This window comes from Mauremys reevesii, linkage group 4, assembly GCF_016161935.1.
Source record: "Mauremys reevesii isolate NIE-2019 linkage group 4, ASM1616193v1, whole genome shotgun sequence".
Lineage (NCBI taxonomy): Eukaryota > Metazoa > Chordata > Testudines > Geoemydidae > Mauremys > Mauremys reevesii.
In genome coordinates this window covers 1,994,578-2,020,369 of record NC_052626.1, presented here as the reverse complement: position 1 = coordinate 2,020,369, position 25,792 = coordinate 1,994,578, and the positions used below count along the sequence as shown (strand labels likewise).

General features: G+C 45.0%; 2 long non-coding RNA genes across 3 annotated transcripts in view; one reads left to right on the top strand and one right to left on the bottom strand.

Annotated features, from left to right (window-relative positions):
* The window catches only part of LOC120405137, a 30,917-nt gene extending 12,565 nt beyond the window's left edge, over positions 1–18,352 (bottom strand). Inside the window, exon 1 of the long non-coding RNA XR_005598402.1 lies at positions 17,791–18,352. This is a non-coding gene — a long non-coding RNA (uncharacterized LOC120405137). The remainder of the gene's footprint in view (positions 1–17,790) is intronic.
* Positions 14,808–25,792, top strand: part of LOC120405136 — a 32,060-nt gene continuing 21,075 nt past the window's right edge. For both annotated transcript variants that reach the window (XR_005598400.1, XR_005598401.1), the window contains exons 1-2: positions 14,808–14,949; positions 15,161–15,275. This is a non-coding gene — a long non-coding RNA (uncharacterized LOC120405136). The remainder of the gene's footprint in view (positions 14,950–15,160; positions 15,276–25,792) is intronic.

Below are 25,792 nucleotides of genomic sequence, written 5' to 3'. Positions count from 1 at the left end.
TTCAAAGTAAATGTCACAATTATACTTTTAAGAGAATTCAGAGCACCTGGTTGCTTTTTTTTTTTTTAAATATAAGCCTTTCATTCCTGGTAGCACCAGCAATATATTTGGAAGATGTAATCATGATTCATATTGGCCCTATATTTTAATTATCTTCAGAGATTTGCTCTAACATGTAGGTGGTACCTTCTAAAGTTGCTGTTTTATCATGTATAGTTCTTCCTGCTTGAAGCACATTATGATGCAGAAGGACCATGTTTAGACAGTCATTTTCTCAATTGTGATGTGGAACTTTTAAAACTTTTCTTCTGAATTCAAATTTTAAAGTAGGAACATAAACTTAAATAATCCAGAGGATATTTTTGTCTTTATTTAGTTGGCTTTCCCCTTGTGCCATAGCAAACACTTTTAAGCAGGAGTCCTGTACTATATCACCAAAACAACGAGGAGTCCGGTGGCAGTACGCCTGCTGCTGGAGCAGTGTGGATTGTCATTCTAACTGGGTGGTTGCAACACCACTGAAATTTGACAATTCCACTCACTGAAATTTGGCCCCGCTGCCCCTTCATACAGATGGGCCAAATGGTGTTGTGATGTGATTCACTTGGAATCTGGTCCTGTCTGGTGACACATGGGGAATCTGCTGAAATGTTGAGAGCTGGTGGCTCATGCGTTGTGTGGTCAAAAGAGAGGGAAGACACTCTGGCCATAGAAGACTTGAGATCCCTGTGAAAGGAGGAAATGAGCAGGGACTGGAACAGGTTCTCTGCTTGGGGTTGGGGGAGGGACTGGAATTTGCCCCCCTCTGCCCCAGAAATATCTGAATTGCCACCACTGTTTGTTAAGGCAATATTCGCTTTTTGCAGCTATCATAGAGATTGACTGGCTTTCACCATCTTCTGTGCAAAAACACCCCACCCAAATTCACAGCAGCAGAAAGTGCACTAGGAAAACTGAGTTTCTCTCCTGAGGAGAGAGGTTATGTATGTGTGGGGCCTGGTCCTAGAACCGCGTGGCTGCAGCTCGAAACCTGGACACATCCCTCTGTGTCTCCTGGCACCCGCTCAGAGAGTTTTCCCTCTAGTGCACATCCTGGGGCTATGTGGTTACACTGGCTTCTCAAGTGGCTCTGTGGAAGCGAGCACTTAGAACTTATCCTGAATTTCCTATGATTGGCATGTTATCGTAAATATCCTCACTGCTAATTTTTGATTTTGGGACATTTCGGGGGAACAGAGGGCTGTGTGGGAACAGAGTCTTCTTGTCTAAGCAAAAAATTCACAAGAAATTGACATGTTAACTACAGTTTTTTTCTGGTGAAGAAAGTTCTGCTGTGGCCCATCTAATTACACACACACACACACACACACACACAGAGCAATGTTTGACCTCCAGCTTTTTAGATCACATATTTACATGTGAAACTTGCTAAAACTTTTTAAAGTCAAAGATAAATCGCTTTGGCATTTTCATGGGTCCTTAACTCTTCCTTAGAGAAATATCAACCACATGTGGTACTTTGGAAGCATGAGGTGTCTACAGCTGGTTCTTGGCTGCGTGTGTTCTCCGTGTGCTGCGCTGGCTCTGGCCCCACGGCCTGTACAGCAGGCTCCAGTCAAACTGCCCAAAAGACCACAGACCCGTTTAAGTAGCAAAGGCACCCGGCCAGGTTCATTGTCAATGAAGCCTGGTCCTAGCATCCCGTAGACTCTACTGGACCATTAACACATGTATGCCTGTTACAATGGACTAGCTCAGTGAGTGGCAGGACTTTCCACTCCCCGCTTGGCTGGCCAAAGACACCCCCTCTGCAACCCCTCTTTTATACACTGATACAGACAAGTTACATATTGCCCTTCGGACGTGGTTAGTTACCACCCTTTGCCTTGTACATGTTAGTTGGATCAAAACATCTCTATCCATCACCCTGTCATCCTGACCTTCTCTTTCAGAGTGGTTAGTGTGTCCTGGTATCAGCTTCGGGAAACGTGTTTACACCATAAACTGGTAGCAGGGTGTACTGGCACGATCCTTTTGGAATGTGTTTACATGAATACTTAGTGCCTAGGAGCGCTTGTGTTTCTGTGACACTCGTCTTGTTCTTGTCAAGTTCATGTATCGGATAGTGACCCTGCAAGCAGGCCTCTGCTTTGTAACAGAGCAGGACCTGACTCAGCCTGACTCTTGCCAACTCTGCTTTATATCAGCAGGGCTTGACTGTGTTTGGATCTTAGGTCTTACATTAGAACTTTTAAATGAGGCCTCATGTCTCAGGCTCTCTCTTTCCACTACACTCTCTGCATTAGAACAAATCAGAATTTACACCTGTTGGCAAAAACAGACTTCCAGAGAGGATCAATGAAGCAGTTTTTGTTTAAATTTTGTTGCTCAAGTTCCAGAACTTAAATTTAAAAGAGGAAGGTTATTTGAAAGCAGCAGGTAAGATATCAGTTTCCGTAATTACACTAAACCAGATGAGCTTTAATGATTGTGTCAGATGAAACCAAAACTCCTCTTGATCCTGTGAAAAGCTGGAGAGAAGAGGGCAATGACCCCAAATATCCCCTTCCCACTGCTGCTTGCTTCATGTCTCACTGGCTGGGTTGGAATAAGTCCCCATAATGCCAAGGAGATACCAATTCTTGGGATCAAACACAGTCTTAGGGTCCATGAGTCCCAGCAATGGCTGGGCTTATCTCTCTCCTGCTCATTCTGCAGCATGAAGGACAGTGGGCTCTGAATCTGAGAACCCGGCGTTTGCAAATTTTGTGCCACCTGCCAGACTCTGCCTTGCCCTTAGAGACGTTGTGCCGGATTCAGCCCATCTGTGGGGCCTACCAGGGAGTTCAGAAGTAGAAAGACAGTTTTTTTAAAAAATTGCTTTCACTGCTATTAAAATGAGAGGGGGAGGGGAATCTCTAAGGTTTCTCCACCTCCTCCTGAGGTGGAACTGGCCACAGAGAGAACGGTGGCTTTCACTTTGGGTGCTAACGTTCTCCCATGGTTCTGCTCTCTACCACAGTACATAAAGCTCTTCCTTCACTCAAAGTTATATAAATGATTGCATCATTGCTAATAAAGCCACATGTTCCCAGCTACTTGTGCAAAGTGGCTTTCTAATAGCCTGCATCATTAACTAGAGACATTTTAAAGCCATAGAAAAGAGCTGTAATAGTAATAAATTGTTAAAGAAAAAAAGGCAATTGATATAACTGCTTCCAGAGTAGTTGGGCAAAGGAAAATAGGCTTTCAGCAAAATGAATGAGTCAGAGTACAACATTTACAGTCTCAAAAAATACAAGGCTTGGCCATTTTTTGGATAATGGATAAAGCTAAGATTATGCTGGTTATTAAAATACTTTACAAATGTAAAACTATAAAGGAATGAATACAAAAGAGGCCCTTTTGAAAACTTCCTAGAAATAAGATTGAATCTTTGTAACTTCATTCAGAAAGATAATAAATTACCTCTTATTTCAGGAATATTATGAAAAAGGCAAAGATTAAGGGCCCTGCCATCAAAGCGTTTCCACACAGCTCCACAGATAGCTCGATAGAAATATCCCCCACAGATAGGAAGCCTATTAAATGGTCTGTTGGGGGACTGCTACCCTGTAGATCAAGCAGATATGTTTTATGTGTTGGTATTGTACAGCAGAGGAGAAATCATTTCTCGGCAGTGGGAATACAATCTCTTGTGCTTGCTGATCACCCAGGGATCAGTGCAGACACCACGGTATTGATTACCCAGCTTTCGGGGGGATAGTTCTTCATTTCCAATGAATGTATTTTGCTGCATTAGTTAGTGAAAGCTCTGTGACTGATGAGGAATGTATCTGAATACTGAATATTAAAGAGTACTTTACTGAGATTAGTCAATCGTCTAATAGAGACACAGTATCGGCCCAATCCTCCTTCCAGCAGGGTTGAACCTTGTGCAGTTCTTGCTCCTTAATGACCGTACCCTTAACTAATGAGTTAGCTGGCCCCAATCCTTCAAGCTGACCCCTCCGCACCTGCACAGAGCCCCATTCAAGTCATGATCAATGGGATCGAAAGAAGCACAGGCGTCCCCCCATGGGGAAGAACACGTTGGTATTTACTGAGATGAGGCGCTGTCTGGGGCATCTAACTAACTGTCCCACTCTGGAAAAGGAAGAATGAGTGCACCTGTATCCCGAGTCTATGGGCCATTCACAGCTGTCCATGCAACAGAACAGTTCTTCTGAAGGAAGGATCCACATGGGCCAGCTACTCTGATGCCCCATGCTACCCAGTGCATGTGAGCAATTTCCGATAGGTGGCTCCTAAGAAGAAGCCCCAGGACTTTGCTGAATTCCAGCCAGGGTACCAGGGAATGGCAGCAGGGAATCCACCTGTATGTTGCTCTTCCCAGTAAGTTCTGGAGAGCATCTACTGAATTATTAGACTATGTTACTTGAACAGGGTCGAGCAATCAAAGCCGCTGCCCACAGCAGCCAGCACTTCCTCCATCTTCCCCCAGCTTCATGTTCCGAGAAGGGGAATGGCTTTGCAGTCATAGCTCACTTCCCCCAGTGGCACTAGCAGCTGCTCCATACAGTTTGGCCTGGGAGTGCTGCCATGCCAGGATGCAGCAGAGCTCGCTGTTCCCACCAGGCCCCAGACAGAATGGAGAATGTGCCCAGATTCTGAAGCTGAAGGAAACGGAAAGTTTTCACATTGGTTTGTTCCCGCTACATGTCGTTGTGCAGGAGAGAAGCATACGGGCCCTGACTAATCCTTAAATATTGTCTCTTCTGAGACTCATCCATGAATCTCACAGCAGTAGAAATGTAAATAGGAGGAATCCATTTCATTGATGCTTCCCGGGGCTCTTCAGCCCACATACCAGTGAACTGGTTGGTAGTTGAATGACTCCCAGTCTCAGGGGGATTGTATTGCAATCTGAGCTGTTCAGATATCATAGAATCTCAGGGTCGGAAGGGACCTCAGGAGGTCATCTAGTCCAAACCCCTACTCAAAGCAGGACCAAACCCAACTAAATCATCCCAGCCAGGGCTTTGTCAAGCCTGACCTTAAAAACCTCTAAGGAAGGAGATTCCACCACCTCCCTAGGTAACCCAGTCCAGTGCTTCACCACCCTCCTAGTGAAAAAGTTTTTCCTAATATCCAACCTAAACCTCCCCCACTGCAACTTGAGACCATTACTCCTTGTTCTGTCGTCTGGTACCACTGAGAACAGTCTAGATCCATCGTCTTTGTAACCTCCCCCCTTCAGGTAGTTGAAGGCTGCTATCAAATCCCCCCTCATACTTCTCTTCTGCAGACTAAACAATCCCAGTTCCCTCAGCCTCTCCTCATAAGTCATGTGCTCCAGCCCTCAAATCATTTTTGCTCCTGATCACTTTCCTCTCCTCTAAGGGCTTCAGAATTGATTCCTTGAGGGCCTGCTCTTCCTATTCAGTCGGATGGATCTAGCCAAAAAGTCATGTGATGTTTGACTCTCCACATTGCTTTGGTGCATTAGAAAAAAAAAAAAAGAAAAAAAATCACACCACAATTTATAGCTGAAGAGACTGTGACAGAGGGGACTGATTCATGGTTCCTGCTCTCGGGCCTAATTCATTGTTTTGAATAAAGTCAACGCAGTTGATCGCTGTCAAAATAACAGGTGTGCTAGTATTTGTTGATCTGCTCAATGCATTTGTAATGTCAGTAGAAGACTGACTGACAAATTACTCACTTCCTGATAGGCTTTCAATGACATCCCGCTGGCTCGCTCCTGGAAGCAGCTATTCAGTGGGAGAGTCACTGTGGCCTATCTCTGAAAAGCAGCACTTCCAGGAATGGGTGTAAACCAACATACAACCACAAGTCAGCCTCTTCCCACCCCCAGTATGCTTCAAACCCTGAATAGAATGAACAAATCTGTGTCTCAAATAGCAATTTTTGGGAAGCAGCAGATTTGGGTACCAAAAACTGCTTATGGAGCACATACTACACTGAATGAGGAACCAAAGTAACACATTAAATCTAGGCATGAAGCCACAAATCCTGAACAAGGTCCAACTGATATGAAATACAGCAGCTATTTTGCTTAGCAACACCAGTTGCTATGATCAACACTGGAGTGCTATGAACATCATAAGAATGGGCATAGTGGGTCAGACCAATAGTCCATCTAGACCACTATCCCATCTCTTGACAATGGCCAGTGCCCGATGCTTCTGAGGGAATAAACAGAACCAAACAATTATGGAATGATCCATCCCCTGTTGGTCAGTCCCAGCTTCTGGCAGTCAGAGGCTTAAAGACACCTGGAGGGGTTGTGTCCCTGACCATCTTGGCTAATAGACATTTATGGACCTATCCTCCATGAATTTATCTAATTCTTTTTTACACTCAGTTATACATTTGGCCTGCACAATATCCTCTGGCAATGAGTTCCACAGGTTGACTGTGTGTTGTGTGAAGAAATACTTTCTTTTGTTTGTTTTAAACCTGCTGCCTATTCATTTCATTGGTGACCCCAAGTTCTTTTGTTATGTGAAAGGATAAATAACACTTCCTTATTCGCTTTCTCCACATCCAGTCATGATTTTATAGACCTCTGTCATATCCCTGCCCCGTCATCTCTTTTGTAAATTGAACAGTCTCACATTTTTTTCATCTCTCTTCATATAGAAGCTCTTCCATCCTCCTAAGAATTCTTGTTGCCCTTTTCTATACTTTTACCAGTTCTAATAAATCTTTTCTGAGATGAGGCAACTTGACTTGTGGGCAGTATTCAAGCTGTGGGAATACCATCTAACCAAGTATGCACATTCCTGGCTGGTATTAAACACACAGATTTCTCGAGTAACTATATAATGCATTACCTTCAAAGAGAACACCCTGACCCCTCACAATGATGAGGAGGGAATGATAGAATAATGGAGGAGGCTGTTTTGTTTGAACTAGCAGGTGCAATGTACAGGATAAATATTGAAAAGCATATGAAATGTAACAGGTTTGTATCAATGTATGATAGGCAAGTGGAAGGAGGGGTATCTTTGTACCAGTCTAGGGGACAGCATCCTGGTATGTTGACTGAACTGGTGCTGCATCATGGTCATGTATGTGTTAGTGTACCTGTAAACATTGAGATGGGGTGCTAAGACTGAACTCTATCATCAATAAACATGGCGGAGCTCCTTCGCAGCTAGACTGAGCCTGTGGTCTTTCTTTAGGAGTAGCATCAATCTCTGCAGAATCAACACGCTGCACTCGCTGCTATTGCAACTAACATTGGTGCTCCAAGAACAGCAATACTGACATTGCAACACCAGCAAGACTCTGCAGCACCAGTGACCCCGACCGCTGATTTGGTAAGTGGTGAGCTGCCCGCTCTTAGGGTCACAGCCTGAGATGGCAGAAAACTCTGAGCTAGGGAATCCTCTCATCGCCCCACTGCAAATCCCCACAGAGTTTGATAGGATTTGGACACGCTGGGTAACAAGTGTGTGTGGTTAATATGAAGTCAAAAAGAAAATGGGGAAACAGGGACTGGAATTTATAAGGCAATGGCAGAGACTGTAGTGAAGAGGAAATGTAGACTGTTACAAACTATGCCCATGGCTGTTAGATGTCTAAGACAACAGGCCACAAACCTGGCAGGGCAAGTAGCAGAAACAAAAAGAGTTAGAAGCAGCAACACAAGCAACAGAGTGCTGGGAAGTGCAAGCAGTCCAGGCACACGATATGTTGCAGCAAACACAGGGACGGAACAGAGGATTTGAAACAGCTGTAGAAAATCTGCACAAAAGAAATGCCATCCCCTGTCATAAATCTTGGTGGGCAGCAACAGGCTTTGGGTGCTCCCATAGTGCCAGAAGGGTGCAGATGGACCCTTAGTGCCAAATGGATAAAGCTGGTGCAGATGGACCCTTAGTGCCAAATGGATAAAGCTGGTGCAGATGGACCCTTAGTGCCAAATGGATAAAGCTGGTGCTAGGAAAGTGGAATGACCCAGGGCAACAGGCACCAGGCAGACCCTAGGCAGGGGTCACTGCACCACAACTACCATTACATGATGAGAGCCAGGTTCTGGCATAACCTGAGCCAAAACCTGTGGTGCCTGCAAGAACAGCAGAAGTAAGTGTCAAGGGACAAGAATTATCCAATGATGTAACTAGATTGGCAGATAAAATGGCTGAGGGCACAGCACCGTTAGCACAGCACCCGAACAGACAGAGGCCACAACTTGTTCCTGGGGGGTTGGATGAAAGAGTATAGAAATAATAAACCAACAGTGAGTGGGTTAACACCTCAAGTGGATTCATTAACACACGGAGCTGTCCAGAAGTGGTTAACTGTAGCAGGGAAGGTGTGACGAGTTCCCTGGGGTACAACCTGGCACTGGGGTACTGCTGAGTCCTCTAACTTACCAACCTGGGCTCCCTCTCACGCTGCGATGCTGTGACAAGCTGCAAACCCCTCCAGGTACTGCACTTACACAGACATCCACAGGCAGGGATATACCTGACTGAGTTACATGAATGCTTCTCATGAACCAACAACAGAGATGTTCCAGCCAATTACCCCCCAGGTCCCCAGCTCAGGGCCCCTGTAGAGGAGCAGACTCACCCCTGCGGTGCCTCCTGCTGGTGACTTCCGGGAATTAGCTCATTCCAGCTCCAGAGCGCCTTCTGCAGGCTGGTGATCCACCTGTCCTCTGGCCCCCATGTCCCTCCCTGGACCCCGGTGCCCTTTTAACTGCTGTGCTGCCCCCTAGCAGTAACCCCTCAGTCTTAGGGTCTCCCCTCCCCAGGGAACCCCCAACCCACTATTCCCACCTCACCTCAGTATAAGGCAACTGCCAGACATTGTCTAGCCCCACGCCTGCCCTGCTTCACTCAGGTACCCTGTCTCTAGCTCCCTGCAGCTGGGCCCTTCTCTCTCTACAGGCAGAGGGAGACTGTTGAGCTCCTGGCTCCCAGCCTCTTTATACAGGCCAGCTGTGGCCTGATTGGGGTGTGGCCCAGCTGCAGCCACTTCCCAATCAGCCCAGCTTATAGAGCTGCTTTCTCCAGCCACAGCCCCCTCCCAGGGCTGTTTTTAACCCCTCAGGGCCTGAGCGGGGTGACCACCCTGCTACAACCCCACACCTGTATTGTCTTGCCCTGGGAAGAAGCCTGACCAGTGTGAGTTTATAACCCAGTCTGCCTCTCCATCAATGTGAAAAGACGCACCAGCCTTTGTTCCGGAGCTGAGGTTTCCCCAAGCACTTCAAGCAAAATACACTGTTTTAGGTAAAAATATCAAAGAGGTTTATTAACTACAAACAGATCAGTTGTAAGTGGTTATAAGTGGTCGGCCTAAAAGGACAGAGATGGTCAGCAAAGAAAATAAAAATAAAAGGGCCAGTCTATAGTCTATAAACTAAACAGGATTTGAATCAAGCACTATTCTTACCCCACTGGATGTTTCATGCACAAACTTCCCTCCTGAAGCCTGGACCAGTCTCTTCAGATGATCTGCATCTTCTTGGCGTCCCGGTTGTTTCTAGCATAGATGGCAGAGGAGAAAGGCACCTGCCTGCTGCAACTGTGCCTGGCAGACACTAGTGCCGGTGGGCTTTGCTGAGTCCCAGTGAGCGACCTGTTCCCAGTGTGTGGTGATCACATAGTTGATTAATGGGTGGTCAACAGCTGCCTGGGCAGGGATCCTTTGTGTGTCACTAGCAAACTTACAGCACATTTCATACAGCCCCGTCTCATAACTTTGTGCACACCAATGATATACACATTTGGAGAGAACTACGGGTTTCAGCAGATTATGACCTTTCACATGAAACCTTATATGGTATGCTTTGTATGAAATATCACACCCGTATATGAATAATGAATACGGGGGCTACGGGGAATCATTCTGAGGTGTGTCGCTGATGGGTGCTCTAGCAATCTATTTGGCATGCAGAGAAAAGCACCAGACACTGGGAGAACAAATTCAGATTTTCCAGGAACATGGGTGACACATGAACTGCCAGCTGTGGAAGGCTACCCACCACCCCTGCCCCTTCTGCCCAAGGCCCCGCCTCTTCTGTCTTCCCCCACCCCACTGGACCCCGGAGTCCCCCCACTGCAGCCGCCGGCCCCCACCCGAGAGGGTGGGTGGTGTGGCCCCAGCCCCAGAGCCCCAGGAGGGTGGGTGGTGTTGTATCCTTGAGGCAGCCGGTGTAGGAAGCAATCACTTGAGGCCAGAGAGCAGACAGCTAACCAAAACCTCCATTTTATTTACAGAGACAGAGAGCTCACTCAGCCGGTTGAAACCGGCTGAGCTATCCCTTAATAGTCTAACTCAGTTGCCATAGTAACAAAACCCATGACAACCAAATACACAACATATTCCTCCCCCCCTAATAAGAACATCCCCTAAATAAAACACACACTAAACTAGAGAAGGAGGGTAGACTGCCTCCATTCCCGGCTAAACCCTGGGGATTATTTTGCCCCATAACCGTGGGTTCGCCCTAACTAAAGATCCAGCCGATGAGGAGGCCTTCTGTCTCTAGGTGGATTACGGCGAACTTCTGGTGTTGTTGCACCCGAAAGTACTAGGGGCTCAGGGTCCGCAGCACGAATAGGTGAGGAGGTGGTATCAGCTCGTGCTGGGCAAAGGGGTATCTCAGCTGCCGGCAGTAATGGAGGAGAACAGTCAGGAACAGGTGACTCATGATTCGGTGTCTCACCAGGAGGGGTGAAGTCAGACCCCTCAACTGCAGATGGGTCCTGAAGACTGGCATGACCCGGCAACAGCTGATCTACATGTTGCCGCCAGGTAAGATTCTCTGCAGTCCGGACTGTATAGGAAACAGGTCCTGTTTGAGTGATGACTGTGGCCGGGACCCATTTAGCTCTGGAAGTATAATTCCGAGCCAAAACTGGCTGCCCTGGGCTAAAAGTTCGGTCTTTTGCTCTGGGTGCCCGTCTGATGACTTGATATTGCTGCTGATGTTGCACAGTTTGTCTGGGTTCAGAAGGTTTCAGCAGATCAAAGCAAGTGCGCAGCTGTCGTCCCATCATTAGAAAGGCTGGGGAAGCCTGGGTCGTAGCATGAGGTGTGTTTCTATAGGAAAGTAAGAAGGTATCCAGACGCTTTTGAATGGAGTGTTGTCCCTTTGCTGATTTCAAAGAGTTTTTCATTGTCTGCACAAATCTTTCAGCTAATCCGTTGGTGGACGGATGATATGGTGCTGACGTGATGTGGTGTATCCCATTTGCCTTCATAAAATTTTGAAACTCCTGAGAGACGAACTGCGGTCTGTTGTCGCTCACAAGTTGTTCTGGCAGACCAAAACGACTAAAGAGTCCTCGTAGTTTTTGGATAGTACTCTCTGCAGTAGTGGACTGCATTATAGAGACTTCTGGCCATTTAGAATGGGCATCTACTGCCACCAAGAACATGCTTCCTTCAAGGGGGCCAGCAAAGTCAACGTGAATACGTTGCCACGGGTTTTCAGGCCAGTCCCATGGGTGTAGGGGTGCCCACTGAGGTGCATTTCTTACACCCTGACATGACATACAAGCTTTTGCCTTCTCTTCAATAGCACTGTCCAATCTAGGCCACCAAAAATAGCTTCGTGCAATTTCCTTCATGCGCACTATTCCACAGTGACCGGAATGTAGCTGTTCTAACATCTGTGATCTCAGGGGTGGTGGAATAATGACACGCCTCCCCCACAACAAACAACCAGATTGGACCGATAACTCCATCTGCCTGGACATGTAGGGAACAAGGTCGGGTGAGACCGGAGAGGTTTGTCGAGATTTTCCATGCATCACCAGGTCCATAACTTGGGATAATACTGGGTCAACGCGGGTTGCCTTCTTTATCTGAGCAGCAGTGATGGGTATATTCTCTACGTGTTCAAAGTAGAAGATTTCCTTTTGGGCACTATCTTGATATTTGACCGGTAAAGGCAACCTTGAGAGGCCATCTGCATTGCCGTGCAGAGTGGATTTCCGATATTTGATTTCATACGTGTGTGCAGAAAGTATCAATGCCCAACGTTGCACACGACTAGCAGCTAACGGGGGAATGCCTGTGTAGGGTCCAAAAATTGATGTCAGAGGTCGATGGTCTGTAAGAAGAGTAAACTTTCGCCCAAACAGGTACTGATGAAACTTCCTAATTCCAAAAACAATTCCTAATGCCTCACGTTCGATTTGGGCGTAGTTAGTTTCTGCTTTGCTTAGAGTGCGTGAAGCAAAAGCAATAGGTCTTTCTTCTCCCGAAGGCATAATGTGTGACACGACCGCTCCCACTCCATAAGGGGAAGCATCGCAGGCCAATTGCAGGGGTAAGGATGGATCAAAGTGCGTTAGAACTTCAGAATTTAACAATGCATCCTTAGCTTTGTTAAATGCAACATCACAGGCTTCAGTCCACTTCCAGGCCTTGTTCTGCCCAAGGAGCTCATGAAGTGGTTTTAGCAGTGTGGCTAACTGTGAGATGAACTTTCCATAATAGTTCAGTAGTCCTAGAAATGAGCGTAGCTGGCTTACATTTCGAGGTGGGGGAGCCTCCACAATAGCTTTAACTTTTGCAGGGGCCTTATGAAGACCTGCAGAATCGATGATGTGTCCCAAATATTCAACAGAGGGCTTGAAGAATTCACACTTGTCTTTGCAAACTCGTAGGCCATACTCTTCCAGTCTTTGTAGGGTAGCCTCTAAATTCTTTAAGTGATCCTCTTCATTTCTTCCAGTGACCAGGATATCATCCAGATAGCACTGAACTCCTGACAAGCCACACAAGATCTGGTCCATAGCCCTCTGGAACAGGGCGGAGCCGATGTGATTCGAAGGGTAGGCGACAGTATCGATAAAGCCCCTTATGAGTCACAATAGTCAACAGCTCTTGGGACTTTTCATCGACGTGCATCTGTAAATATGCTTGACTCAGATCAATCTTACTGAACTTTTGTCCCCCAGCCAGGCCTGCGAAGAGGTCATCGATGCGGGGAAGCGGGTATTGTTCTGCACACAACACTGGGTTGACAGTGACTTTAAAATCACCGCAAATCCGGAGAGAGCCATCTTTCTTCACTATTGGAATGATAGGAGTGGCCCATGAGCTATGGGTAACTGGTATTAGGACTCCATTGGTGACCAGGCACTCCAGGTCTGCTTCAACTTTTGGCCTGATGGCATATGGCACAGTTCGGGCTTTCAGATATTTTGGTGGACTGCCAGATTTAATGTTCAATGTCACAGTGATTCCCTTCATACTTCCCAAATCATCTCCAAAAACAGCAGCATGTTTCCTTAGTATAGGGGTTAGACTGGTTTCTTCTTTAGTCATCCGGTGCACTTCTGCCCAGTTCAGTTGAATCTTCCCAAGCCAAGACCTACCCATTAAGGCTGGGTAGTCACCTCTCACCACAAACAGTGGCAATTTAGCTGCCTGTCCATTGAGCTCCACCTTAACATCAATAGTGCCCAACATGGGCACAGCTTCACCTGTATACGTCTTCAGAACAGTTTTTGTTGCCTTAAGCGGAAGATGCTGTAGCTTTTCCTTATACACAGTCTCCGGAACCAGCGAGACAGCTGCACCGGTGTCTAGTTCCATGCGTATAGGTTTGCCCTCCAATAAGGGGGTTACCCAGTATTCATGTGAGCCCATTGCCAAAGACAAAACATGCAGTGGCACTTCCTCTTGTGAGGAGGTGTCACCTTGATCATCCTGGGTCTGCTCTAGGGTATGCAAGGTTCCTCTTTTTGTCGGCCAGACCACAGGCCTCTTTTTCTTTTGTTTACAGGCACACTCAATGTTTCCCTTTTTGCCACGGTGTGTCGACACACCAGGTCCTTACACCAACATTCTGATGCCTGGTGACCCAGCTTACCACAGTGGTAACATTCTTGACTCTGCACCGTTTTGTGGGTCAGTTCTTGTGACACTTTTTGCACCCTAGGGGATGCACCGATGTATTGTGCCTCCCTTGTAGCCAGTTCCATGGAGACAGCAATATCAACAGCCTTCTGTAATGTAAGCTGAACCTCTGTCAGTAGGCGCTTCCATATAGCTTCACTGCAGAGGCCACACACTAACCTGTCACGCAGGGCATCATTTAACATCTCTTTAAATTCACAGTGTTCTGCTAGCTTTTTTAAAATGGCTACAAATTGTACAACTGTTTCATCTTCCTTTTGGTCTCTTTTGTGGAACCTATATCTTTCAGCAATTACCAGTGGTTTTGGGGAGAAATGAGACCCCAGGATTTCCACAATGTCACTGTAAGATTTAGTCTCAGGCTTAACAGGGTGCAGTAAGCTGCGTAGCAGAGAGTAGGTTTTAGCCCCTACAACAGTTAAGAATATTGGCACCTTCTTCGCTTCTGTAATGTCATTTGCAATACAAAAAAGCTCAAAACGCTCAGTATACACATGCCACTGCTCTGTATTCTCATCAAAAGGCTCCAGGGGCCTGGTCAGAGTAGCCATGATTTTTAGTTTCACTTTCACAGTCAGTGCAAACAAGCAGCTTTTTTTCTTTGTTTGGTCTTTACCTTGACTTCTACTTCCTTCTGTTACTGGAGCAGCACCAGGATCCCACCCTCGTCGCCAGTGTTGTATCCTTGGGGCAGCCGGTGTAGGAAGCAATCACTTGAGGCCAGAGAGCAGACAGCTAACCAAAACCTCCATTTTATTTACAGAGACAGAGAGCTCACTCAGCCGGTTGAAACCGGCTGAGCTATCCCTTAATAGTCTAACTCAGTTGCCATAGTAACAAAACCCATGACAACCAAATACACAACAGGTGGCCCGGCCCCGGCCCAAGCCAGGGCTACCACACAGGGGGACTGGAGCCGTGTCCAGAACAGGAAGCAGTAGGAGGGGGTGACTGGGGGCCACACCTGACTGTTTGGGAAGGCACAGCCTCCCCCAGGCTCTGATACCTCCCACCCATATGCAGGAGCAGGTAGCAACCACCACTGTCCTCCCAGAGCCTGGGTAACAAACAGAGGGCTGGCTTTCCAGACCCCTTGCTGTAACCCAGGGAGCCCCACTCCCCTCTCACAGCTCATAAAATCTTTGTTTTCAAGTATTTTTACATACCAGTCAAGTCTTCCTGCCTGTACTTTAAATGGACCTCAGAGTAATTAATTTATCTTGTCTGCACCGTTTCCTAGGTTGTGCTCTCCCTCTTCCTTCTGCCATCTTTGTTTAAAACTTCTAGCTAGTACAGAAACCCCACCACAGAACGATGACGCCATTGGGGGGCGGGACACCAAGAAAAAGCTTCAGGTAAAAACTTTATTTAAATATGTGCAGTAAATTAATTATTTTAACCCTTCAAGAATGTAACAGCTGAAGAGACTATTAAATTTCTTGCCAAGCAACAGAAATGTGTTAACTCTGCTTCTAATCCTAGCGACAAACTAATATATGAAACATGGCTTTTCCTTATTTCTATATAGTAGTATCCTTAAAAGTAAAGGTAACAAAGTAATGGAAACTGCATTAAGTTAACTAAATTAATACAACAAAGTGGGCACATGACAGGATTTTTACCAATTCTTATTAAAGGTTTTAAGTGAAAAGTTAATAACTTGGTTATTTAAATGTTTAACTTTTGTTTACCTGTTTGTTTTTAAAATGCTTTGCCTTAACTTTAAGCTCTTAAGGCCTTATCTTGTATAGTTATAAATACTAATCTGGCACCATTAGTCTTTAATTTTAAGTTTGTCATATATCTTGTCCTGTATTGTTGTATAGATATTGTCAGGTGACTTTTTTTTATTTATTTTGTAGCAACAAAACCTAATTTCAGACTCATTTTTCAAAATTGAAGTGGTGCAGTATTTTAATATTATGATTGGCTATAACCATCGGAATACCAATTTTTTGCAAAGCCCAAAAGCCCTTGGTTATAAATATATGCACATTTCTGCTTCAGTAAGCAAAGCAATAGCAAACAAAAAAAGGTGTTTTTTAAAAAAAATTAATCAAAGGCTTTTTATTCCAAGAAAATAACTGAAGGGGAAAAATCTTCAACATTAATGCAAAGCTAATATAAACAAAATGTCAGCTTCTGTTCTGGATTTCAAAATACTTGTTTATAACCTTAAATATTAAAATATAGTTATAAGAATGTTATAGCAAAAATGTCAAAGTGTTTGCATAACCTGTAACTAAACTTTATTTTGGTTTAATATTCAGCTATTTTCTTTTGGGTTATGCTAAAAAAAAAAGTACTGCTAGTAAGGTTTATGCTTTCACATATGTAACCAAAGTTTATTTGCTGTCAAAAACAAATTAATTCTAAAAAGCTTGGGCAATAATTCTGTTACTAACTCCCCTGCTAAACAGAGTGCTTGGGGGAGGAGGGGAGGGCAATGCAGCTTCTCACAGAAGATTGAGAGCATCTATTTTAGCAGTTGAGCACTATATTTATTATGAAAAAAAATAGCAATGCATGGTAAGTGAAAATGAATATCTATGCAAAAACTGCCAAAGAATCTAAAATGGGTATATTTGTGCTAAAGAAAAGCATTACTTGTGTTATACAAGACTTGATTCCTATTACACTGTAAAGAAACTAAACTAATCTGTATATAAATTTGGGTTATTGAAAAAAGAGAAATGTAAAACCAAACAAAAATGTTAATATGTATGCCTGTGACAAGGAACCAGTTCAATCAGCACACCAGGATGCTGTCCGCTCGATGCCCCTCCTGCCACTTGCCTTTTATACGTTGAATGCAAACAAGTTAGGTATTACATTTCACATGCTTTTTGTTATTATCCTGATCCTTCGACCTGCTAGTTCAAACAAAACTTCCCCATTCATTCTCCTTGTCATTCCCTCCTTTTCTTGGGAGGGGTCGGTGTGTTCTTGCACCATCCCTTAAGAATGAGTTTCGGTAGTTACTTGATAGATCTGTGTGTGTTTGTACTATGCTCTCTGGTCAGGAATGTGCTCACTTGGTTAGTTGACACCTAGTGTGTTACTATTGCACCAAGGCCAGGCCTACTCTGGTTCATCCTCTTAGTTATGCCTAGGGCTTTAGCAAGTCCTATGTCCTCCGGTCATCTGATGGCAGAGGCTGATTTAAGCAATAGGTTACATTCCACAGTGAGTAGTTCTGCAATTTCATATTCCAGTTCCTTCAGAACTCTTGGGTGAATACCATCTGGTCCTGATGACTCATTACTGTTTAATTTACTGATTTGTTCCAAAACCTCCTCTAATGACACCTCAGTCTTGGACAGTTCCTCAGATTTGTCACCTAAAAAGAATCTCCCTCACATCCTCTGTGGTGAATACTGATGGAAACAATTCATTTAGCTTCTCAGCAATGGCCTTGTCTTCCCTGGATCCTCCTTTAGCACCTCGACCGTCCAGTGACCCCAATGATTGTTTGGCAGGCTTCCTGCTTCTAACATACTTAAAAATGCTGCTGTTAGAATTTGAAGAGGAACTAGCTAAATATAGAAATGCTTTCTTGGCCTGTCTGATTATATTTTTACACTTGACTTGCCAGGGTTTATGCTCTTTTCTATTTTCCTCACCAGGATTTGACTTCCAATTTTCAAACGACACCTTTTTGTCTCTAACCATCTCTTTTAATCTGTTGTTTAGCCATGGTGGTATTTTTGGTCCTTTTGCTTACTTTGGTTTATTTATAATGGAGTCTACATTTACTTTGACATTTATTATGGTGTTCTTAAATAGTCTTCATGCAGTTTGCAGACATTTCACCCTTCTGACTTTCCAAGTTTAATTTCTGCATGACTATGTAACGGAGTTGGGACTCACCACCTGGTGCCTCCTGCTGGTTGTCTCCAGGAATTAGCTCTGTCCAGTAGAGCGCCCCCTCCTGGTGCTGTCCCGTCTGTCATCTCGCCCTCAGTTGGTGTGTGGACCTGCGTTGCTCTCAACTCATGGCATCCTCTTTCAGGACCACTGCCCTCCGTCAGTGCCCCTTAGTCCATCCACACCCCCCTCTGGGGGGGGGGTTGATCAGCAGTCTCTCGATGCCCCAGCCACCATGTCCAACCACATGCCCCAAAGTCTAATCCCTCTCCTCAGGGATCTGGTGCAGTCTGGGATGGCCGCTCCCTACGGCCGGCGGCTGGGGGTACTGCAAGGGCGGGGGGGACCCAGGCCTGCCCTCTACTCTGGGTCCCGGCCCAGGGACCCTCTGGCGGCAGCCTCGCTGTCCTCCTTGTCTCCCCTCGTCTGTCTGCTTCCCTGGACTGCTTCCCCTACGGCCCCTTGCACCCGCTAGGCCCTTCCCTTCAGGGCCTGCAGTCTGGCAGGCTACAGGCTGGAGCTCCCTTCTGCTCCCTGAGCCTGGCCAGCACTGCGCTGTCCACGGTGCTAGTCTCCCAGCTCTGGCAACAGACCTTCCCCTCTCCAAGGCCTGGGATAGACTGACTGCTCCCTTCCTGGGCAGCCTTCTTATAGGGCTGAGCCTGGCCCTGATTGGCTCACAATAAGCCCTTCTCTAATTGGCTCCCTGTCTGCACAGGTGCCCTGACCTGCTGCAGCTCACACTCTCTGGGAGTGGGGCAGTCTTCCCCACTACAGACTAGCTTCCTCATTTTTGTGTAATTCCCCTTTTTGAAGTTAAGTGCTACTGTGGTGGGTTTCTTTAACATTTTCCCCTCTACAAGGATACTATATTTAATTCTTTATGGCTGCTATTACCAAGTGGTTCAGCTATAGTAACCTCTTGGACCAGATCCTGTGAACCACTTAGGAGTAAAGCAAGAATTGCCTCTCCCCTTGTGGGTTTCAGGACAAGTTGCTCCAAGAAGCAGTCATTCAGGCTGCCTATACATTTTATCTCTGAATCTCCTACTGTGGTGACTTGTATCCAGTTAATATGAGGATGGTTGAAATCCCCATTATTATTGCATTTTCTGCCTTGAGCTTCCCTAATCTCCCAGAACATTTCACAGTTATTGTCACCATCCTGTTCAGGTGGTTGATAGTATATTCCTACTGCTACACTTATTGTTCAATCACAGAGTTTCTATCCGTAGAATTTCTGTAGTACACTGTGATTCATTTAAGATTTTTTACTTTGCTTGACTCTGCTTTCTTTCACCTATACTGCCACTCTCCCACCAGCACGAACTTCTCTGTTGTTCCAATATATGTTGTACTCTGGTATTAGTGTGTCCTATTAATTATCCTCCTCTCACCAAGTGTCCATGATCCATATTATATCAATATCCTCACTTAATGCCACACACTCTAGTTCATCTCAGCATTTCTATATAAGGACTTGTACATTTTGTCAATATCCAGTTGCTTGCCTTCGTGATTCATAATTAAATGAAACTCTTGTGTGAGTGTTTCTCTTTGGCCCCTAACTGTACGTTACCAACATCTTTCCTGCCTTCAGCCGTTAAATTCCCCTAGCCCTTAAATTCCTCCACAAACTTTCTAGTTGTACATGCCAGCAAGCTGGTTCTGTTTAAGTTCGGTGGAGTCCATCCTTCCTGTATATGTGCCTCCTTTCACAAAAGATTCCCCAGTTTCTAATAAACCTAAAACCTTCCTCCCTACACCAGCCTCTCATCCATGCATTAAGACCCTACAGCTCTGCCTTTCTTTCTGGCTCTCTGCTCTTCTCTCTTCATTGAGGAGTGTCCAACAGAAGGACTCTGCCCTGATAGTCAATGTCCCCCATATGTTGGTGTACTGAAGACTGTTAAAATTAGAAGCTGACATTTTAAAGGGTTTTCTGGTTCTGCTTGCAGATATGGGGGCTCTGATGGATGCTGTGTGATCTGGGTCCTTAGCAGGTAGTCTGCAAAGAGCCCACTTGGAGTAAGTAGGGCTGAGTTGTGCCTCTCTGTCTTAGAGAGCAGCCTGATTTGTGTCTCTGTTTTTGGCTGTGTGTGTTGGGGTCTGTATTTTAAGTATTATGCTGCATCCTTCCAGAAAGAGAAAATACAGAAATACTCTAACTTCTGTGTGTATGCCATGAACATCACACACTCCAAGTCATCTCCACAAATTCAACAAATATTGCCTTCTCTGATAGTTCCAGTGGAATGGAGCTATGACATTTTCCACCAGCTTGGGGAACCTCACATATGTGGGACTCAGATCTGTCATAGGAGCTATAGAGCTCACTGCATCAGCAGACAAGGAAAACCATGGAACTCCTCCTACTTAGAACAAGTGCAGAACTGGTTTCCTAATTGCAGCCTGTTGTTGGTTGTTATAATGCTGCAACATCCCAAAACACCTCCAGATCACAAAAGAACCCACCAATCAAAACCATATATGAAACCAGTGCTGGGATAAGCCCAAAGACTTGAAGAACCATACTGAACCTGTGAAGGACCCCAAAGACCTCATTGAATCTCCCTACCATAACCATGCTCCAGCGGATGCAGCTACCCACATTTGTTTTGGTGGAGAGTTGAGGCAGGGATCGTATGTTCTACTGCCTCCATCCTATGCATACTGGGGTGGATGGTAGTCCCATTCTCCTGTCAAGAGGATGCATGCAATGTGCTACCAAGCAGAGGAGCAAGGGGACATCAAGTATGGCTGGATCACCCTCTGTCCCTTGTGTACCCTGCAAAGACAAAATCCACTCTGGCCTCACTGACCTCTTCTTTCCAATTTAGCCACATATTTCTTTTGCTTTATGCATACTTCAAAAGTTTTTCTTGGGCTGCTGGGCCCCTGGTGGCATTTCTATAAAGAAGAAATTATTCTATAGTGGCAGGAGGAATCTCTGCCAGGTGAATAAACAGAAGACTCTTGCATCAACAGGGGAATCTTAAATAGGAGTAGAGAGATTATTTTATCTCTGTATTTGGTACTGCTGTGACCACTGCTGGAAAACTCTGTCCAATTCTGGTGCCTACAATTCAAGAAAGATGTTGATACATCGGAGAGGGTTCAGCGAAGAGCCATGAGAATGATTAAAGGATTTAACAAACCTGCCTTATAGTGATAGACTCAAGGAACTCAATCTATTTAGCTTAAAGAACAGGTTAAAGGGTGATTTGATCACAGTTGATGAGTACCTACATGGGGAACATTTTTTATAGATCTTCAATCTAGCAGAGAAATGTATAGCATGATCCAATGGCTATAAATTGAAGCTAGGCAAATTCAGATTGGAAATGAGGTGTAATTTTTAATTGTTAAGATAATTAATCATTGGAACAATTTACTAAAGTTTGTGTTGGATTCTCCATCACTTGGATTTTTAAATCAAGATTGGATGCTTTTTCTAAAAGATCTTCTCTAGGAATTATTTTTGGGAAATTCTCTGGCCTGTGTTAAGCAGGAAGTCAGACTAGTTTATTTCAAGGACAAAAGGGACAACTGTAATCTACAAATCTATGAAAACCACTTGAAAATTAGCAGAGTGTTAGGGGAAATGTTTGCTATTGGTCCTGATCCAAAGCCCAGTGACACCAGTGGCAGTCTCCTCTTGACATCAGTGGGCTTTGCATCGTGCCCATTGATCCGATCTGGGAAGCTGCTGAATGTTTTCCAGAGCATGATCCGCTCACTTCCCCAGAGCTAAACAGCCCCTTTCAATGTGATGAATATGACAGAGATGCAAGTAGTAACTACTCAGTAATTAGGAAAACTGCCTTGCTATTATGGCTACATTGTTCTTTACGAATCCCCAGGTATTTTTGGAAGTCCAGATTTCTGTGGTGAACAAGAACCCTTCAGACCATGTGTGCATCCTAACAAATGTTCCACTTTTTCTTCCGGATTCAGCACTCGCCATAGTTCCCCAGGACTTTGTTCTTGGAGATTGGGTTGCTTTAATGTGCTCTGTGTGGGAGGCCTTAAAATGTAATCACAAATGTAATTGCAGATGGGGAATCATCATTGAGTGGGAGTGTTTGTATAAGGTCTCACAGGGATCAGTTCTTGGACTTGCATTATTTAATATTTTTAGCAATGAGCTGGAAGAAAGCAAAATCATCACTGATAAAATGTGCAGATGACACAAAAATTGAAGTGTGGTAAATAATGAAGAGAATAGGTCACTGAAACAGAGTGATCTCGATTACTTGCTAAGCTGTGTGCAAGCAAACAGTGTGCATTTCAGTATGGATAAATGTAAATGTACATCTAGGAACAAAGAACGTAGGCACTACTTATGGGATGGAGGACTTTATCCTGGGAAGCAGTGACTCTCAAAAAAGGTTGGGAGTCACGGTGGATAATCTGAAATATGAGCTTCCAGTGTGATTCTGTGGCCAAAAGTGTTAACATGATCCTGGGATGCTTAAACAGGGAATGTGGAGTAGAAGTAGCGAGGTTACTTTATCTCTGCATCTGGCACTTGCATAACCACTGCTCTAATACAGTGTCATGTTGATACATTGGCGAGGGCTCAGAGAAGAGCCACGAGAATGCTTCAAGGATTGGAAAATATTTCTTATAGTGATAGACTCAGTGAGCTCAATGTATTTAACTTAACAAAGAGAAGGTTAAGGGGTGATTACAGTCTATAAGTACCTATCCTGGGACCAAATATTTGATAATTGGCTCTTTATTCTAAAAGAGAAAGTCATAACATTGCCCAAGGGCTGGAAGTTGAAGCTAGAAAAATTCAGACTGGAAATACATTTTTAGCAGTGAGAACAAGTTACCAAGGCTCATGGTGGATTCTCCATCTCTGACAATTTTTAAATCAAGACTGGATGTTTTTTTCTGAAAGATCTGCTGTAAAAGTTATTTTGGGGAAGTTCTATGCCCTGTGTTATACAGGAGGTCAGAATAAATGACCACAATGGTCCCTTTTGGCTTTGGAATCCATGCATGAATCTGTTAATTCAAATGATTTTCTGGTGCTGCAGAGATGCATTATTCATAATGACCAGAGGCAGGGTTTAGGAGTCAGGAAGTGAGCCCCTGAGTTTCTTAACACATACACCCCTGACATCATATTCCCCCTTCCTTCTCATATGACGCTTGCAGGAATAATCTACAAATAGCAGATATCTGCAAAGCCAGAATGGGGGAAGACTGACTAGAGACTCATGCTAATGCTACTTTTGCAACTTTAATGTGAGTCTTTGGAGTTGGGGACATTGATGCCAGTTTTCTGCCTGCAGGCAGAATTAAATGCTATAGATCTATGTAACTCTAGAGCAACAATCTTACTGCTGGTCATTGGGAGAGGTCAGAGAATGTGATATTTTTGTATGTACCAATTAAATGAGCTAGTACATTATGCATGTGTGTTAATTTGATTTTTTTTGAATTGGAATTGATACTAATGGAAGAAGCTGTTTTTCTTCAATTTGTTTCCCATGGAAGCACTGGTAAAATGTATATTATGTCCCACTTCTAGCTTGTCTTGTAGTTCATTGACATTTCATTGACATATAAATGTTTGGACGTTATTGTGCAAATTCCCTTGAAGAGAAGTAAAAAGCTGGAGCAGAGGGACGTGATCTCATATGTGGAACCCTCCCTCCAGATGATGCCATGGTGTCCTCTCACACTGAGGATACCCCTCTGAAGGAAAGAACCCAGTTATTAAGGACAGGTCCTCTTGACCTGCTGCTCACAAACAGGGAAGAATTGGTAGGGGAAGTAGAAGTGAGTGGCCACCTAGGTGGCATTTGACGAAGTGGCTATTCACCCACGAAAGCTTAAGAGTCACTTTTCACCTAGGCATCAGTGACCATGAGATGGTTGAGTTCAGGATCCTCATAAAAGGAAGAAAGGAGAGTAGCAAAATACGGTCCCTGGACTTCAGAAAAGCAGACTTTGACTCCCTCAGGGAACTGATGGGCAGGATCCCCTGGGAAGCTAATATGAAGGGGTCAAGGGGTCCAGGAGAGCTGGCTGTGTTTTAATGAAGCCTTATTGAGGGCGTAGGAACAAACCATCCTGATGTGCAGAAAGAATAGTAAATATGACAGGCGACCTGCTTGGCTTAACAGTGAAATCCTCAGTGAGCTTAAACTCAAAAAGGAAGCTTGCAAGAAGTGGAAATTTGGACAGATGACTAGGCAGGAGTATAACAATACTGCTCGAGCATGCAGGGGTGTAATCAGGAAGACCAAAGCACAACTGGAGTTGCAGCTAGCAAGGGATGTGAAAGGTAACAAGAAGGGTTTCTACAGGTATGTTAGCAACAAGAAGGTGGTCAGGAAAGGTGAGGGACCCTTACTGAATGGGGGAGGCAACATAGTGACAGGTGATGTGGAAAAAGCTGAAGTACTCAATGCTTTTTTTTGCCTCGGTCTTCACAGACAAGGTCAGCTCCCAGACTGCTGCACCGGGCAACACAGTATGGGGAGGAGGTGAGCAGCCCTCAGTGGTGAAAAAACAGGTTCAGGACTATTTAGAAAAGCTGGACATGCACAAGTGCATGGGGCCAGATCTAATGCATCCGAGGGTGCTGAGGGAATTGGCTGATGTGATTGCAGAGCCATTGACCATTGTCTTTGAAAATTCCTGGCAATAGGGGGAGGTCTCAGATGGTTGGAAAAAGGCAAATATAGTGCCCATCTTTAAAAAAGAGAAGAAAGAGAACCTGGGGAACTATAGACCAGTCAGCCTCACTTCAGTCCTTGGCAAAATCATGGAGCAGATCCTCAAGGAATCCATTTTGAAGCACTTGGCAGAGAGGAAAGTGATTAGGAACAGTCAACATGGATTCACCAAGGGCAAGTCATGCCTGACCAACCTGATTGCCTTCTTTGATGAGATAACTGGCTCTGTGGATATGGGGAAAGTGGTATACCTTGATTTTAGCAAAGCTTTTGATACGGCTCCCACAATTCCTCACTCTTATATAGTGGGATTTTCATCCATAGATTTCAAATCATTTAAGAAAGGTCAGGGTCATTATCCCCATTTTACAGATGGAGAAACTGAGGCACATGAGGGGAAGGGACTTGCCTAAGTCTACCCACAGTGCACTTGCCTGACAGTAAATAGAGCCCAGTTCTCCCATTTATCACTGTGGGTGGATTGGTTTTTTTCAAGCTCATTGAAGTTTTCCATCTGAAAAATATTTCCATCAGCCATTGTGGCAGTCATAACTGACTATTTTCCTCTGAAATATTTCTATTTTGACGAAATCTTTCAATGTCCTGATTGAAAAGAATGAAACAGAAACATGTTTTGGATTGTCACTGTGACGTAAGAGGAAAATTCCCTTTTAATTTCTACCTAAAATGTCACTGCGTTTCGTTTTTTGAACACAAAATTGGTTTCCCATTTACCCTTTGGGGCTTTTTTGTGCCTTCCCCCCCGATACTTTCTGAAAAGCCCTGAAAATCCACTTCCCACACACAAACTCCCTCTTTTACTGGGGGGCGTAACAGGGGAGAGGGATGTTAAGAGAGTGTGCAAAAGTATGACCCCCCCACATACACACTTTTCATGATTTGTTGCTGGTCTGCTACTGGAAATGTAGCGCAGGAGAACTGTTGGTGATCTGACCTGCTCTAGTGTTCACCCACACTCACTCATTGGAGGCAAAGTGCTCAGAAACCCTGAAATCTCTGCCTGCCAGAAGCCAGCAGGGGAAGGCAGGGGTGAAAGACTCCACCGAAGCTCTGATACTGGCCAGTGCCAGAGAGAGGAGTCTGGGCTCGATGGACCATTGGGCTGCTGCCATGTGGCAGCTCTTGTGACGCCATGGGGATGGATAAAGCTCGCCGCAGTCAGATCATAATAGTAGGGTAACAACAGCAGGAGGGGGAGAGGAACATGCAGCACAGCCCAGCAGCCGCCTGCGGCTAGTGGCAGGGAAGCATCGTGGGCTGAAACGCGCTGTTGTCCTCCTGAGCAG